Source organism: Nycticebus coucang, unplaced genomic scaffold (genome assembly GCF_027406575.1).
Source record: "Nycticebus coucang isolate mNycCou1 unplaced genomic scaffold, mNycCou1.pri scaffold_78, whole genome shotgun sequence".
NCBI lineage: Eukaryota > Metazoa > Chordata > Mammalia > Primates > Lorisidae > Nycticebus > Nycticebus coucang.
Genome location: NW_026515605.1, coordinates 91,410 through 105,135, shown reverse-complemented (window position 1 = coordinate 105,135; position 13,726 = coordinate 91,410). Strand labels below are relative to the sequence as shown.

General features: G+C 39.8%; 1 long non-coding RNA gene across 3 annotated transcripts in view; it reads left to right on the top strand.

Annotated features, from left to right (window-relative positions):
• The window catches only part of LOC128579633 (uncharacterized), a 136,401-nt gene extending 122,891 nt beyond the window's left edge, over positions 1-13,510 (top strand). Inside the window, exons 5-10 of one of the 3 annotated variants that reach the window (XR_008378234.1) lie at positions 1,802-1,896; positions 2,562-2,634; positions 5,161-5,238; positions 9,091-9,202; positions 11,619-11,687; positions 13,224-13,510. This is a non-coding gene — a long non-coding RNA (uncharacterized LOC128579633). Of the gene's footprint in view, positions 1-1,801; positions 1,897-2,542; positions 2,635-5,160; positions 5,239-9,090; positions 9,203-11,618; positions 11,688-13,223 lie in introns of all 3 variants that reach the window. The other 2 variants (XR_008378233.1, XR_008378235.1) reach the window with 2 other exon arrangements.
• Positions 13,511-13,726: the final 216 nt, after the last annotated feature.

Here is a 13,726-nt window from a genome sequence, read left to right as displayed (position 1 = left end):
TTACTGATGTCCCAGCTTCTACCCTGTTGAAGTTTGGGAATGAAATAAGCGATAAATTTCTTTAGTTAGCTTTGCATGAAAGTTGTTAAATTTGGTTTTGTAGCTGTTGATCCCATGTCCCTTCTGATGTCAAGAAGCATCATTAATCCTCATTGTGAGGCCTGGTTTCTTCATCCACCTGTGAAGTGGGCCGTACTTGTGGCCTGCCCAAGGCATAAGTGTATGCCTATATGAAGACCTATACATAAATACTCATAGCCCCTTAATTTGCAATAGCCTCAAACAGGAAATAACTCAAATGTCCTTCAATAGATAAATGATAATTAAATAATGACCTGTTAATCTGGATTAAGTCAAGGTAGTCACTTAATAAAAAAGAAAGAAAGAAAACACAGGCTGGGTGCAGTGGCTTCCGCCTATAATCCTAGCACTTTGGGAGGCTGGAAGGTTGCTTGAAGCTGAGAGTTTGAGAGCAGAATGACACACTGTCTTTACAAGAAATAGAAACATTTTAACTGGGTGTGGTGTTGCTTGCCTGTAATCCCAGCTACTTGGGAGGCTGAGACAAGAGGAAAACTTGAGCTCAGGATTTTCAGGTTGCAGTGAGCTGTGATGATGTCACTGCACTCTAGCCTGGGTGACAGGAAGACCCTATCTCTAAGAAAAAAACAAGTAACCTTTAAGGACAATGTTGCTTTTATACTAAGAATTACAGATGGATTACTTAATTTATATGGATCATTTAATTTTCATGGAATATTTAATTTACCTTAATTTATGTGGATTCTTTAATTTGCTTGGATTTTTAAATTTAATCTTCACAATAATCTAACAAGAAAGTGGAGGCACAAAGGAATTAAGTAGCTTTCCCAGATGCCACAGTCAATAAGTAGGCAGTGAGACCCTTTTACCCGGGCAGGTATGTAGAGGTGGGAACATGACATCTCTGCAGAGAGGCCCTACCATGCCCCCAACTGGCTTCTCAGCACATCTGCCTGTATTTTGTTTTTCTTCATATCATTTCCTGAAACTGTCTTTGTTCCCTGACTCCCCACAAGAATACCTGAGAGCATTGGTTTGCGTCGTCCCCTGCTCTGTCCCCACGTCCCCGGTGCCTGTGCCTGGAACTGTTCTTAGTATAGATGGGGCATCAGCGAATATTTGTACACTGAATTTCACTGGCTACCAATATAAAATCATTTGAATACTGAACATAGGACATAAGAGAGAAAAAGGAAATTTGGAGATGTTTCAGTCCATGAGAGCTTCTGAATGGCAACCTCTGGTCTCCCAGGGGACCCTCTTGCTGTTCTCTGCTTCACAACTTGAAGGGACACCTTTGAGAAGCACCTGCCTATGGGGAAGCACTCTGCACAGAAATGTGCAGTGATTTGAATTCAGATGAGGCATAAGGTCTAGGAAGAAGTCTGTACCCTCTGTGCCCGCTGACGTGATGGGATATAGGCCAGCACTGGAGCCCTTTGCTTGGCTGTAGCTTTTAATTAATTACAGCAATTAGTGCTTAATTAATTGCTGTGCTGCGGCCTCTGTCACATGAGTAAGTCCTAGAGGCGGCACTCCCAGGTGAGGTCTGCATGTAGGCTGTGGGTCTCGCAGTTCTTCGTTTTTGGTGGGTTTCAGCTGCAGAGCTGTCTTCAGGTCACTGGTCTTCCTCCTGCCCTCCCTATGGAAGTCAGCCTTGGTTTGATGCAGAATTTTTCTTATCTGTGGGGGTTGGGAGGTTGTTTAAGAGACTGAACCTATTTAAATCAGTACAATCTCTCTCTTTTATTCCCTTCAGAAGAATGTATAGCCGAGGAAGCCCTCAGTGACCTCAGGCGTCAGTATGAAATGGAAGTGGGAGATCTGCAGGTGACCAACAAAAAGCTTTAAAAGGTAGGAATGTGGCACTATACTTGAGGAACAGCCTTGGTGTTGCCGTGTGTCTATGCTACTGACAATGAAACGTTTTGGAATCATATGGCAGGTAGAATCAGAGTTCAGAGTCAGATGGACTCCATGGAAAGACTTTTTTCTAAGCGTCTCTGAGTTCTTCTTGTGTTTTGTAGAGATGTGATAAATATTTCTGACCTCTTGAGCAGTTGTTGTCAAACCTCAGTTTGCTTCCTTAGTCTCACAAGCGCATGTGCTCCAGTCTCCCTGTTCAGTGGTCTGCTCCATGGGCCCAGTTACAATGACTTTCTGGGTCATCTATCCCTTGGCCCTGACCCTAGCTTCCTGCAAGGTGTATGGAAGGTATCTGGTGGCTGTTTACTAAATGAAATGAATATAGCTGTTCTAAGGAGAAAGTTTCAGATCTTGGGGACCCCTGATCAGCAAGAGGTGAGAGTTTATTGACATATGAAAAAGTTGTGATTGGGTTTTGGCTTTTGCTTTATACTTGGTTTCTAATGAGAAGGGTCTGTTTCACTCAGGGACATGCCAGAAAGTGTCTCTGGAAGTGGAAGGGGGAGAAGGAAGGGATTTTTAGCATTTGTGTATTTTCATGGTATAAGTATTTCCATCATTTATTGATTTCAAGCTGATATCACTAAATTCAGAGTTGAGAAGACTGTAGACTGTCCCCTGCTGTTACAGCTGGCTCCAGCACTGCACCAGGCTCACTTCTCACATGTGAGTTGTTTCCATAATGAAATACCTTAGCTAAAATAAAAGTGAATAATTAAAAAATAATCACCCCTGAAAGTGGTAATGAGATTAAGCGACAATCAACTGTAATTTTTAGGCTATTAGAATTCAAACCTCCGGGATGATTTAAGAATTCTCCTCAATAGTCTTCCTGGAAAATTACCATCAATGTCAAACTTATATCTAATTTGCAGAAGTTATTGAACTGTACATACTATGCTTGGATTATAGAGTTGAGTGGACCAATCTCCTGTCTATCCCAGAGCCACAGATTGTCCTAGGAACTGTCTTCACTTATTTCTGTGACTTCCTGAATCTTTAGACAAAAAAAGGCATGTAATTTCTTGCCCTTGTGCAGCATGTGATGAAGACCAAATGTCTCTGAGCAGTAAGAGAGGACCTGAGTCAGAGTGAGGAAGTCTGAGTCCTTCTCAAGACTCTGCCGGTTTTTCCCTGTAACACCTGTCACAATTCCCTTTGTCTTGCTTATCTTCAGCTTCTCATATGTAAAAGTGGGGTTAATAATGAACTGTTTTATTCAACCACAATAACTCATTATAATTTACTGACTTTTCACCTTATTTTAAGCTCTTGTTTGATAATTTAAAAAATTGAATTGTCAGACCATCTTTGAGGAGGGTATAAATATTCTTCCTCTAAAGGCAAGGACTGGATTCTAGAGAAGTTAAATAACTAACTTGTTTAAGTCACACAGCTAATACCCTATTCTGCTGCATATAATGCAAACTTTTTGCCCACATTTCTGAGGGAAAAATGAGGATGCACATTGTATATGGGTAGTACTAATTCAGTATCTATATGAATGATTTAATTCTTTTATTTATGCTTATGCATTGAAAGTGTAACTCTAGAGAGTGAATAACAATATTCACATGCAAAATAATACCCTGAAATACAGTAATTGGTTTGGTTGAACTCATATGAGCGTGCAATGAAGTTGCATTTTCAGCCAATGAAGAGCAACATATACTTTTTCTTCATATACCTAGCAATCCAGGTAGTATTTTTACAAATTTCTTTCATAATACAAAAAACAAGTACCTAAATATAAACAAATAAAAATTTTAATTAAAAAATTAAAATGAAGGATATTTTCCCTGAAAGTTTGAGCCAAAACAATGGGAGTGCATATTATATACAGCAAAATATGGTAACTGACAGTCATCTTACTATATAGTTTGGGCTTTCTCCCTTATTCCAGACTTCCTCTTGCCCAGTGTGGTCATTATGCAGAAGAGTATGGTAATTTTTTTTAATTATTATTACTTTTTTTTTTTTGTAGAGACAGAGTCTCACTTTATGGCCCTCGGTAGAGTGCCGTGGCATCACACGGCTCACAGCAACCTCCAACTCCTGGGCTTAAGTGATTCTCTTGCCTCAGCCTCCTGAGTAGCTGGGACTACAGGTGCCCGCCACAACGCCCAGCTATTTTTTTTTTTTTTTGATTGCAGTTCAGCCGGGGCCGGGTTTGAACCCGCCACCCTCGGTATATGGGGCCGGCGCCTAACCGACTGAGCCACAGGCGCTGCCCAAGAGTATGGTAATTTATATGAAAGTCTATAAAGAACCAGACAAAAATGTACACATTTATTACTATTGCCATTCATTTATGTCGCTGATTCTGAGAAAATCATTTTTTCCCCACAATTTCTCTTCCTAAAGTCAGAACGCTCTTCTCAGTCTCATGACTCGGTGTGTAAGAACCTTCCCTTGGTACCACCTGGCCAAGGGAAGAATATGCAAAGTCAGAGTACTTAGCCATGAGGAAGCTGGGGTCCATGTTGATAATGCATAGACATTTTATGAGTGAATAACCATAAATCCCACAGTTCCAAGGGATGTAAGTTAGTAGTTAGAAAGACATATTTTGTTCTTCATGTAATAGATTTTCCTGAACCAATTTAGTCTGGTAATTAATACTAAAGAGTCAATCAGCTTGCAAAACTCATGTGTGTGTTTGTATTAATATGTTTGTGTTTCTAGCTTCATGTTACACTTAGATTTTACTGATTTTTATTATTTAATACACATTTCTTGAACTTACCATGAAGAAAACATAGGTGAATCTGACACGAACTCTGCTTTAAAAAAACTTATACTCTAGAAGGAGAGAGAAGAAATTCCTCAAAAAATTTTAATACTGGGTAGAAAGTGTTAAGGGTGAGGAATATAAATATCCAGACTCACATGCAACATAACTGAAAATGGCAAGGGCTGGGTTGTTTACTAGCTAAATGGATTCTGAAAAAAAGCTTTTTAATTACTTCCAAGAAAATTAATTTAGTAATAAGACCTTTCTCGAAATGTTTATTTAGAATAAATCTTTAAATTCTTACGGATTTTGTGTAGCTTAATGATTCATAAAGTCACATAATATTGACGATTGAAGACTTCTAGAATTTCCATGTCTATGTTCAAGGATAGTCCTGAATTTAAAGTAATTCTAAGTGACTTTGTTTATAAGTGCAAAGTTTTTATTTGCTTTTTCAGCTTGAAGAACAATCAAAACACATAAGTCAAAAGGAAGATGTGGCAGCACTGAAAAAGCAAATTTACGATTTATTCATGGTAAGAATTACATTTCACTCACTGCAATGCACAGAATCACCTTTTCATTTATGGAAATGGACTTTCTGTTAGACTACATAATCGTGCTGTTATTGCAGTGTTCCAGGAACAGCAACTTATAGAGAAATTAATACTATGGTGAGAGAAAGCCTTTAAAATACTTTTGAGCAAAGGTATTATTTAATCAGGCTTTTCCCCTCAGTGATATGCTGCTGATTATACAATTTTTATTTATTTTTTTATTCAAAGTAGTATTGACATGGTTCTTCGACTTAGGCTAACCCTGCATTTCCGTAGTATGGGCTGTGGCCTGTGTCCCTGATTTTGTCGATGAGGATGTTAGTGCCTTACCCTTCCTCCACTTTTTCCTTTCTTCCCCTTTCCATCCTCTGCTGACCATATTTTTGCTTTTGCAGTTGACAAAATTGATATTATTTACATCTGTTCTGTAATCATGGTTAAGTTTTCTTTATTTTGATTTTAGGTCAACTCAAATTTGAAAGCAAATGAAGAATATTTTCTTTTTTTTATTCTTCTAATGCACATTTAATACTTCCATCACAAATTTAAATATTAGGAGACTTAACTATACCACTTTTTAAACTTTATATAAAGGGTATCTTACTATTGGTAGCTTTATACACCTTTTTTAAAATTTTAGAACATTATAGGGTACATCTGTTTTGGTAGCATTAAAAAGAAACTGACCCGGGCGGCGCCTGTGGCTCAGTAAGTAGTGCCGGCCCCATATGCCAAGGGTGGAGGGTTCTGACCCAGCCCCGGCCAAACTGCAACAGAAAAGTAGCCGGGCGTTGTGGCGTGCGCCTGAATTCCCAGCTGCTCGGGAGGCTGAGGCAAGAGAATCACGTAAGTCCAGGAGTTAGAGGTTGCTGTGAGCCATGTGACGCCATAGCACTCTACCCGAGGGCCATAGAGTGAGACTCTGTCTCTACAAAGAAAAAAAAAAAAGAAACTGACCCATAGTAAGTGTTCAATAAATAAACAAACAAAAACATCTAAATTGGAATTGGAGACCATTATCCTAAATGAAGCATCATAAAAATGGAAAAACAAGCACTACATGTACTCAATTCCAAATTGAATCCTGTTGATCAACATTTATGTGCATATATAGAAGCCAAATTTAACGGAATTCCAATAGGTTGAAGAGGGGAGGAAAGGAGAGGTAAATTCACACCTAATGGATACATCCTACACTTTCTGGGTGAAGGGCACACATGTAACATTGATTTAAAATATGCAAAATCAAACTCAAACTATTTTCTTTTTTTTTTTTTAAGAGTTATACTCATATTATCCATTTTCTAAGAACGTAGGAAACAGCCATCCATTAAGAGTATTTTCGAGTGGCGCCTGTGGCTCAGTGAGTAAGGCACCGGCCCCATATACCGGAGGTGGTGGGTTCAAACCCGGCCACGGCAGAAAAAAAAAAGAGAGTATTTTCATAGGTTTACAAACTCTTAAGGTACAGTGGTCCTTCCTGCTGTCCTGGGAGACAGTGGTGGGTAATACTCCCACTACCAAAGCAGAAGATGAGGTCAGGGTGCCTCCAGGCTTGGGTGGGGAAGAGATGTCAGGTGGCCTGTGAGGGGGATGCAAGAGCTGAAATAAAAGTGTGTTGAGTACCGGCAAAAAAAAAAAAAAAAAAGAGTATTTTCTTTATTATGGTGCTATTAAATACTTTCATCACAGAGCCAGGAAATAAGCAAGGATTGCAAGTCTTTCCCTCCTGTCATTATCCCTGTACCATTAGGAGAAAGTTCCTGGCTTCAATGTCAAATGAACTCACTCCATTTACACAACAACAGTTCCAGAAGTTGCCATATCTTCGTTGGTTTTTTATTTAGATCATGACTTTCTTATGGAGTTACCTGTGTTTCTTAGATTTTCTGGTTGAGATTTTGGTTTTTTGTTATAAAAAGTTATTCAGTGATACTTTGACTTCTTACTGAGTCTTCCCAATACTTGAAATTTATTTTTTCTTCTTGAATATACAATTCTTACTGGACTGATTGCTTTTTAAACTTATACCAATATGTTATCCTGGAATATTTTTTCATTGGGTCCTTTGTTGAATTGCAGTGTTTTGCGTACTGTAGGTTTCCTCCTTTGGGTTTTCATCCTCATTTTGCTATAGTACATCTTCAAAGAATCTCTTCAGAAAGGTATATGAGAGAGAAATGTCCTCAGTTTTTGAATAGTTGCGTATGTCTATTCCCCTCACAATTTGTTGCATTTGTCTAGATAAGTAGGCTTTCCTGGGACTCCTCTGGGATTTATTTATTCAGATCTTTCTAGTTACATTTCTCCCCCAACCCCCACCCCAAATACCTGGCAATCCTTGGTGGTCTGTACATATTCTAAAGTAAAGGATTAGCTTTATTTTAGGTGGCTGATGTAGGAGCCTTGTGTTTCTGGATAACAGCCATTTGCCTCAAAGCCTTTTTCATTAGAGGGTGTCTTCTTAGGAGCTTTTTCAGACTGTGTGATTCCAGTCACCAGAATGAACAAAGAAGGGATATTCAGAGAGAAGTATTAGTTTTCTTTGTACAGTCATTCATTTTTTAAAAGACAGTCTCTGCCTTGTTGCCTTGGGGGTCCAGTCTGTCTGTGTTCTTTGCTAGGGTCAGGGAGGGAGGGATTTGGGGCAGGCTGCCTTAATTTGATGCACACTCTCAATCTCCATTTCCAGCCCCACATCTCATGCCCTCTTTCTGGCTGCTGGCCTCCTCGGCATTCTGCATCAGGACCTTCAAAACCTCCGGGATTTTCGTTCCCCCACCTCCTTTCAGTTTCCAGGTTCCAAAAATGTGTTTAAGTCACTTGAATTCTCACGGGCCACTCTTTCATTCTTTTAACTGTTATCAATGGGTTCATTTCTTTTGGTATTTCTTGTGAATGGGGTTTTAGAAGAGAAAAAAGACAATTACGTCCTTAGTCCACTGTCTTGAGTAGAAAAATCTTTTTTTTTTAAAAGAAAGCATAGAAATTTCCTAATCATGCTTATTTTTAAGTGCAAACTTAAAATTGTTAAGTGAAAAAATTTACGTAAAAAGTAGTCAGTGTACCTGGTAATAGGTACAATTTATTCTACAGAGTGGAATTTATTCCACAGAGTGTTTACCAGTAGTTCACAGCTCTCATTGAGTAAAGAAGGTATTTAAATGTTTGGTGTTAATTTGCCAGTAACATGTGAAAATACATCATTATACAGTTTTGACTATTACAGTCTGGTACCAAGTGCCAAGCATTAAAAAATGAAGAATAATTTTGAGGATTTAGATTTTTTATACTGTCCAGATTATATACTGTTCATGCCTATAATCCTGTCACTCTGGGAGGCCAAGGCAGGTGGATCACCTGAGCTCAGAAGTTCAAGACCAGCCTGAGCAAGAGTGAGAGTGCATCGCTACTAAAAATAGAAAAAGGAGCCAGGTATTGTGGCAGGTGCCTATAGTCCCAGCTACTCAGAGGCTGAGACAAGAAGATCTCTCCAACTCAGGAGTTTGAGGTTACTGTGAGCTATGACATCATGGCACTCTACTCAAGGTGACAGAGTGAGACTCTGTGTCCTCCCCGACAAAAAAAAAAAAAAATATATATATATATATAATATATTTTATGTATATTGTGTATATATATACATAATACTTTATTTGTTATAATTTCAAATTACCTTGCTGTGACAGTTCTTTGAATACCAAAATGTGAAGAATGCTGAAAGGGTGGGAGTGGCGTGGGAGAGGGTCACGCTGCACTTAGCTTCATTTCTTCCCAGAGGAGGAAGCTGAAGCTCTGACCCTGATCATTTGATGTATCGCTTTTCTTTAGGAAAATCAGAAAGTTAAGAAAGATCTTTTAGAAGCACAAACATCGCCTTTCTTCAGAGTGAATTAGATGCTTTGAAAAGTGATTATGCTGATCAGAGTCTGAATTCTGAAAGGTAAGAAACTTTGCGTTTTATTTTTTAGTTGGAGTGGAATGTTCATTAGATGATTATTCAGGCAAATGGAGCTTGGCTATGTAGTAATAAAGGGTTAGGTGTTAACTTTGCTAATACAGTTTTTCCTTTCTTATTAATTATTTTTATAATACTTCCATTGTCAGATGTCCTAACACTGTTCAGTTTTTTTTTTTTAGACGAACAGATTAATTTAATTATTTGCTTGTTGGAACAGCCAATAATTAAATGTTAAACAAATGTTGAACTGGGAGCCAGAAGAATATGCGTACAATATCGAGAGTCAATGCCTATTAAAATGCTTTATGGGTGGGAATCCTGGCCATATAACATAAGAAAGGGAAAAGTGGACCTGTTAGTCAAGTTGTTTTATTTTTCTGGGTGTTAGTTTTGCACTATGGTATTGATAACATAAGACCTGATGTACTCACTCATATACACTCACAGATGTGTATTTATGTATAAAGGGTAGAGATGTGGATATTTATATAAGTTTATGTAAATAGAAATGTATAGATATTTGTATACATATGTAACCCCTAGGGCATGTACCCTTGGGGAAAATATTCTTTATTTATAAACTTTAATTAGAATTAAGGTCTTAAAATAGAAAACAATGAAACATTTATTAAATACTTACTGTATAGATAGGTCTCTGAGCTAGATAAGGAGCTGTGAGTGTAGAGTATGCAAAAAAGAAAAGATGTGGTCTCTGTTAATTGAATACTTTAAGGTTTAGTTGGGATAAAAAGCAAAAGAGATGATGGAGTAAAGCAGTGGTTCTCAACCTTCCTAATGCAATGGCCCTTTAATACAGTTCCTGTGGGTCGCAACCCACAGGTTGAGAGCCGCTGGAGAAAAGCATCGCAAGAGCTGAATAATCTCAGAAGCAAATCACTACCAGGGTCATGGTTTGGGTTAATTGCTATGTGATCACAGAAAAAGTTTTTAGTTTAGAAAAAATGCAGAACTTTATAAAAATGAGATGCTAGAGGTGCACTCAGGTAGAGGGATAGGTTTGTGCTGGTGGAAGGAGGAAGAGGCAGCAGGGATGCCAACTCAGAGCTCATGGCACTGGCCATCCGCTAGGCACTGTCCTTGGTGCTTGCTAGTACTAACTCATTCAATCCTCAGAGCACCCCATGGGATAGGGACTTTTGTTATGTCCACTGTGCAGATTGGAAAAGAGAGTCCCAGAGATGTGCCAGATAAGGCAAGTACCAAAGCAGGGCAGGGACATAATGAAGGGTAAGTCTAGCTTGGGGAATGGTGGTCAGACCACTGGTCCGAAAGAAATATTTTGAACTGAAAATCAAAAGATGAAAAAAAAATTAAAAACTATAGGGCAGTGCCTTCGGCTCAGTGAGTAGGGCGCCGGCCCCATATGCCGAGGGTGGTGGGTTCAAACCCAGCCCTGGCCAAACTGTAACAAAAAAATAGCCGGGCATTGTGGCGGGCACCTGTAGTCTGAGCTGCTCGGGAGGCTGAGGCAAGAGAATCGCGTAAGCCCAAGAGTTAGAGGTTGCTGTGAGCCATGTGATGCCACGGCACTCTACCCGAGGGCAGTACAGTGAGACTCTGTCTCTACAAAAAAATAAATAAATAAAATAAAAACTATAAAAGCTCATTTAAGGCTATCGTGTAGGGGCCCAGAATTTGGGGCTAAAGAATGTAAAGCTTATAGACAATTAGGAAACTGTCTGCTTTATCATCCACAGAGCAAATGGAAAGGAGGTTGGGGACAAAACTTCTTAGCCTGAGAGTTTGGGGTGCTAGTGATGGGGTTTGTATACTAAGAGGGAATTGTAGGTTGGAGTTGAGTTGCAAATGCTCAGAATGTGTGTTTTCTGTAATAAAGCAACAGAGGATGGCTGGGATGTTTCTAGTGAGCCCAGCAAGCTGGGTTCTGTGAGTGTCTCTGTGGCTTTGGATAAGGAGAGATGGGAGGGTAGGAGTAGGTTTGAGGTTGGGAGAGGGGAAGGAATCACAGGAAAGGAGGAAACAGATGAAATTGGGATTACATAAGGCTTGGAATGAGCAGAGAATGTCCAGCATATTGAGAGGAACTGAAGAGAGGGGACTTAGGAGCCGGTCAGGGGTTCAGTCCCCATGGAGAACAGAGCCAGCTCACAAGGATGGGGATGGAAGAGCTGGTGGGTGCCAAGGTGCAGCCGAGGAGGAAAAGCACTGGGTTTCCAGTGTCAGAGGTGGGGCAGATGCTGGCTCCGTGAAGCACAGTCTGTGAGTGTGTTTGTGGAGTTGCAAGAGGAGAGGATGGAAAATCGTGGCCAAGGTCACTTGTCTTTGAAAAAGGTGGAAAAGGTTCTGGGAGGGTGGGTATACATAAGGCAGACCTTGGTATCTAATACTGTTTCAAACATAAAATATAATTTTACAGAGACCTGGAAATAATCTGAGAGTACACAGAAGATCAAAATAGTCTTGAGAGGCAAATTAAAATACTCCAGTAAGTTCTCAAATCGAATACTTATCACATTTACACTTTACTTATTCCTCGTCACTAAAACCCATGCCGCCTAGAACGCGCTGCTGTGTTCTTAAGACCAGGTTCGCAGGTCAGTGTGTGTTTCTGCCCGAGGCAGTGGGCCCTTGGTGCATGGCTTAACTTTCTGCTGCTTCTAATCCTAAATAAATTATTAAATTGCAGGACATAGAGGATAATTCTCCAAAGCTCCTTACAAGTCAGGGGATTTGTCCCACGTGTCTTTTTTGAACCTCTGTAAAGAAGAACAACCCTGACCCCATGGCTTTCTCTGAGCTCTATACCAAGTTTGTCGGGCTTCTCACTGTAGTGAGAGCCATACAACTGGGCTGACTTAATCATTCCTTCTCAATTTATTGTTCTTGGCTAATGGTATATTTTTTCTTAGTTTTTTTTTTTTTTCCGTCCTTAAGTTGAAAGTATTAATATTATACTTGCTCTGTCACCTTCATAACTAAGTTGCAATAATTCCAACTTCCCACGATCTTGCCCGTAAACCTTCCCTTCTCCCTTCCCCTTTCTTTCTTTTCTACCCATGCAGTATGTTCTTCTGGTTTTAGTTCTCCCAAATGAAATAAAATTAGGTTTGACCAGTTTCTTTTAGTTACCATTTTTAAATTCTAATTAAGGCTCACCTGGGTGATTATAGAATTTGAGTTCGTTCATTCATTCAACAGATTTTTAGTCAGCATTGTTCATAGGTCAGGTGTGCCAGGAGCTGAGGATAGGATAGCAAGGAAGTGAGAAATCTCTCTCTCCTTTGGGGGCTACTCTGGGGGAGGAAGACAGGAGCTGGCCCATAATCATAGAAATAAATATGAAATGCCAAGTGGGGTGCAGAGAGATTCTGTCTCCTGAGGGAAGCTTTGGCCTGTCCTAAAAGGTCAAGGAAGTGTTCCTAGAAGAAGTGAGGGCTGAGCTGAGGTATAAAGGATGAACTGGCCTTCAGAGGGGAAGAGCAGCCACTCTGTGTGATAGGGCCCTATTATCATCCTTATTTTATCTGAGGAAGCACTGACGCTCTAACAGTGTCAGATGGAAATAAGCACCTGAGTTAGGATTCGAACCCAGATCTGACTGGTTATCATCCACCCCTTTACCTGGTACACAGTGGTGCACCGGCCGCGAGGGCTGATAGAACATGTGGTGTCCATTCCTGGCCCTGGGGAGTGTGGACTGGCTGGCTAAGTTCAGGCATTTAGATAATAAAGACCTGCCCCAAACCTGTCCAAACCACGGAGCTTCCGGGGGGAGGAGTGTGTTGCACACCATAGCTAATTCAATCTAACATGTCCCTAGACCTTTAAAGAACAATTAAGTTACCAATTAAGTTGTTGCAGTTGGAGTAGTGAACTGTGATCTCAGTTTATGACCTTTGGAGGGAAGAGGTAATGTTATTCCACATTCTGAATGTTACAGCCTGAAAAGAAAGTGGTGACATTGACTCCCCCCACTAACACATTCCTTTTACACCTCTTCGTCTGTTTCTCTACCCTGCAGAACAGCTAACCGGAAGCTTCACGACAGTAACAATGGCCTTAGGAGTGCCCTCGAAAACAGTTACAGCAAGTTCAACAGATCCTTGGTAGGCCATGTAATGTTATAATGTATTTCGTTCTTTCTAGTGGTAGGGTATTTTAAAGGTGATGAATATCATGTAATTTCTTAGAGAACTTCATGTAGATTCTTTTAATAATGAAAACCTCTTTCCTTCAAATAAAAAGAGGCAATGTTTTCCAAATTAAAAAAATATATATATGCTACTTCTCTGCAGAAATAAATGCCTTGCTGTTAACCAACTCTTTGGTGGATGTTCTAGGAAATTAGAGAAGGACGTATAATGTGCAAGCATTGCCCTGGGAGAGTTTGTAATGTAGTAGGAAGTCAAGGTGTGCACGGATAAACAGCAATGATATAACAGAAAATGGAAAATCTCGTGGAGGTAAAAATAAAAATCTTGCCCAATTGAGAAGCAGGAGTGGGTGCTGTGGCCAAAGGGTGAA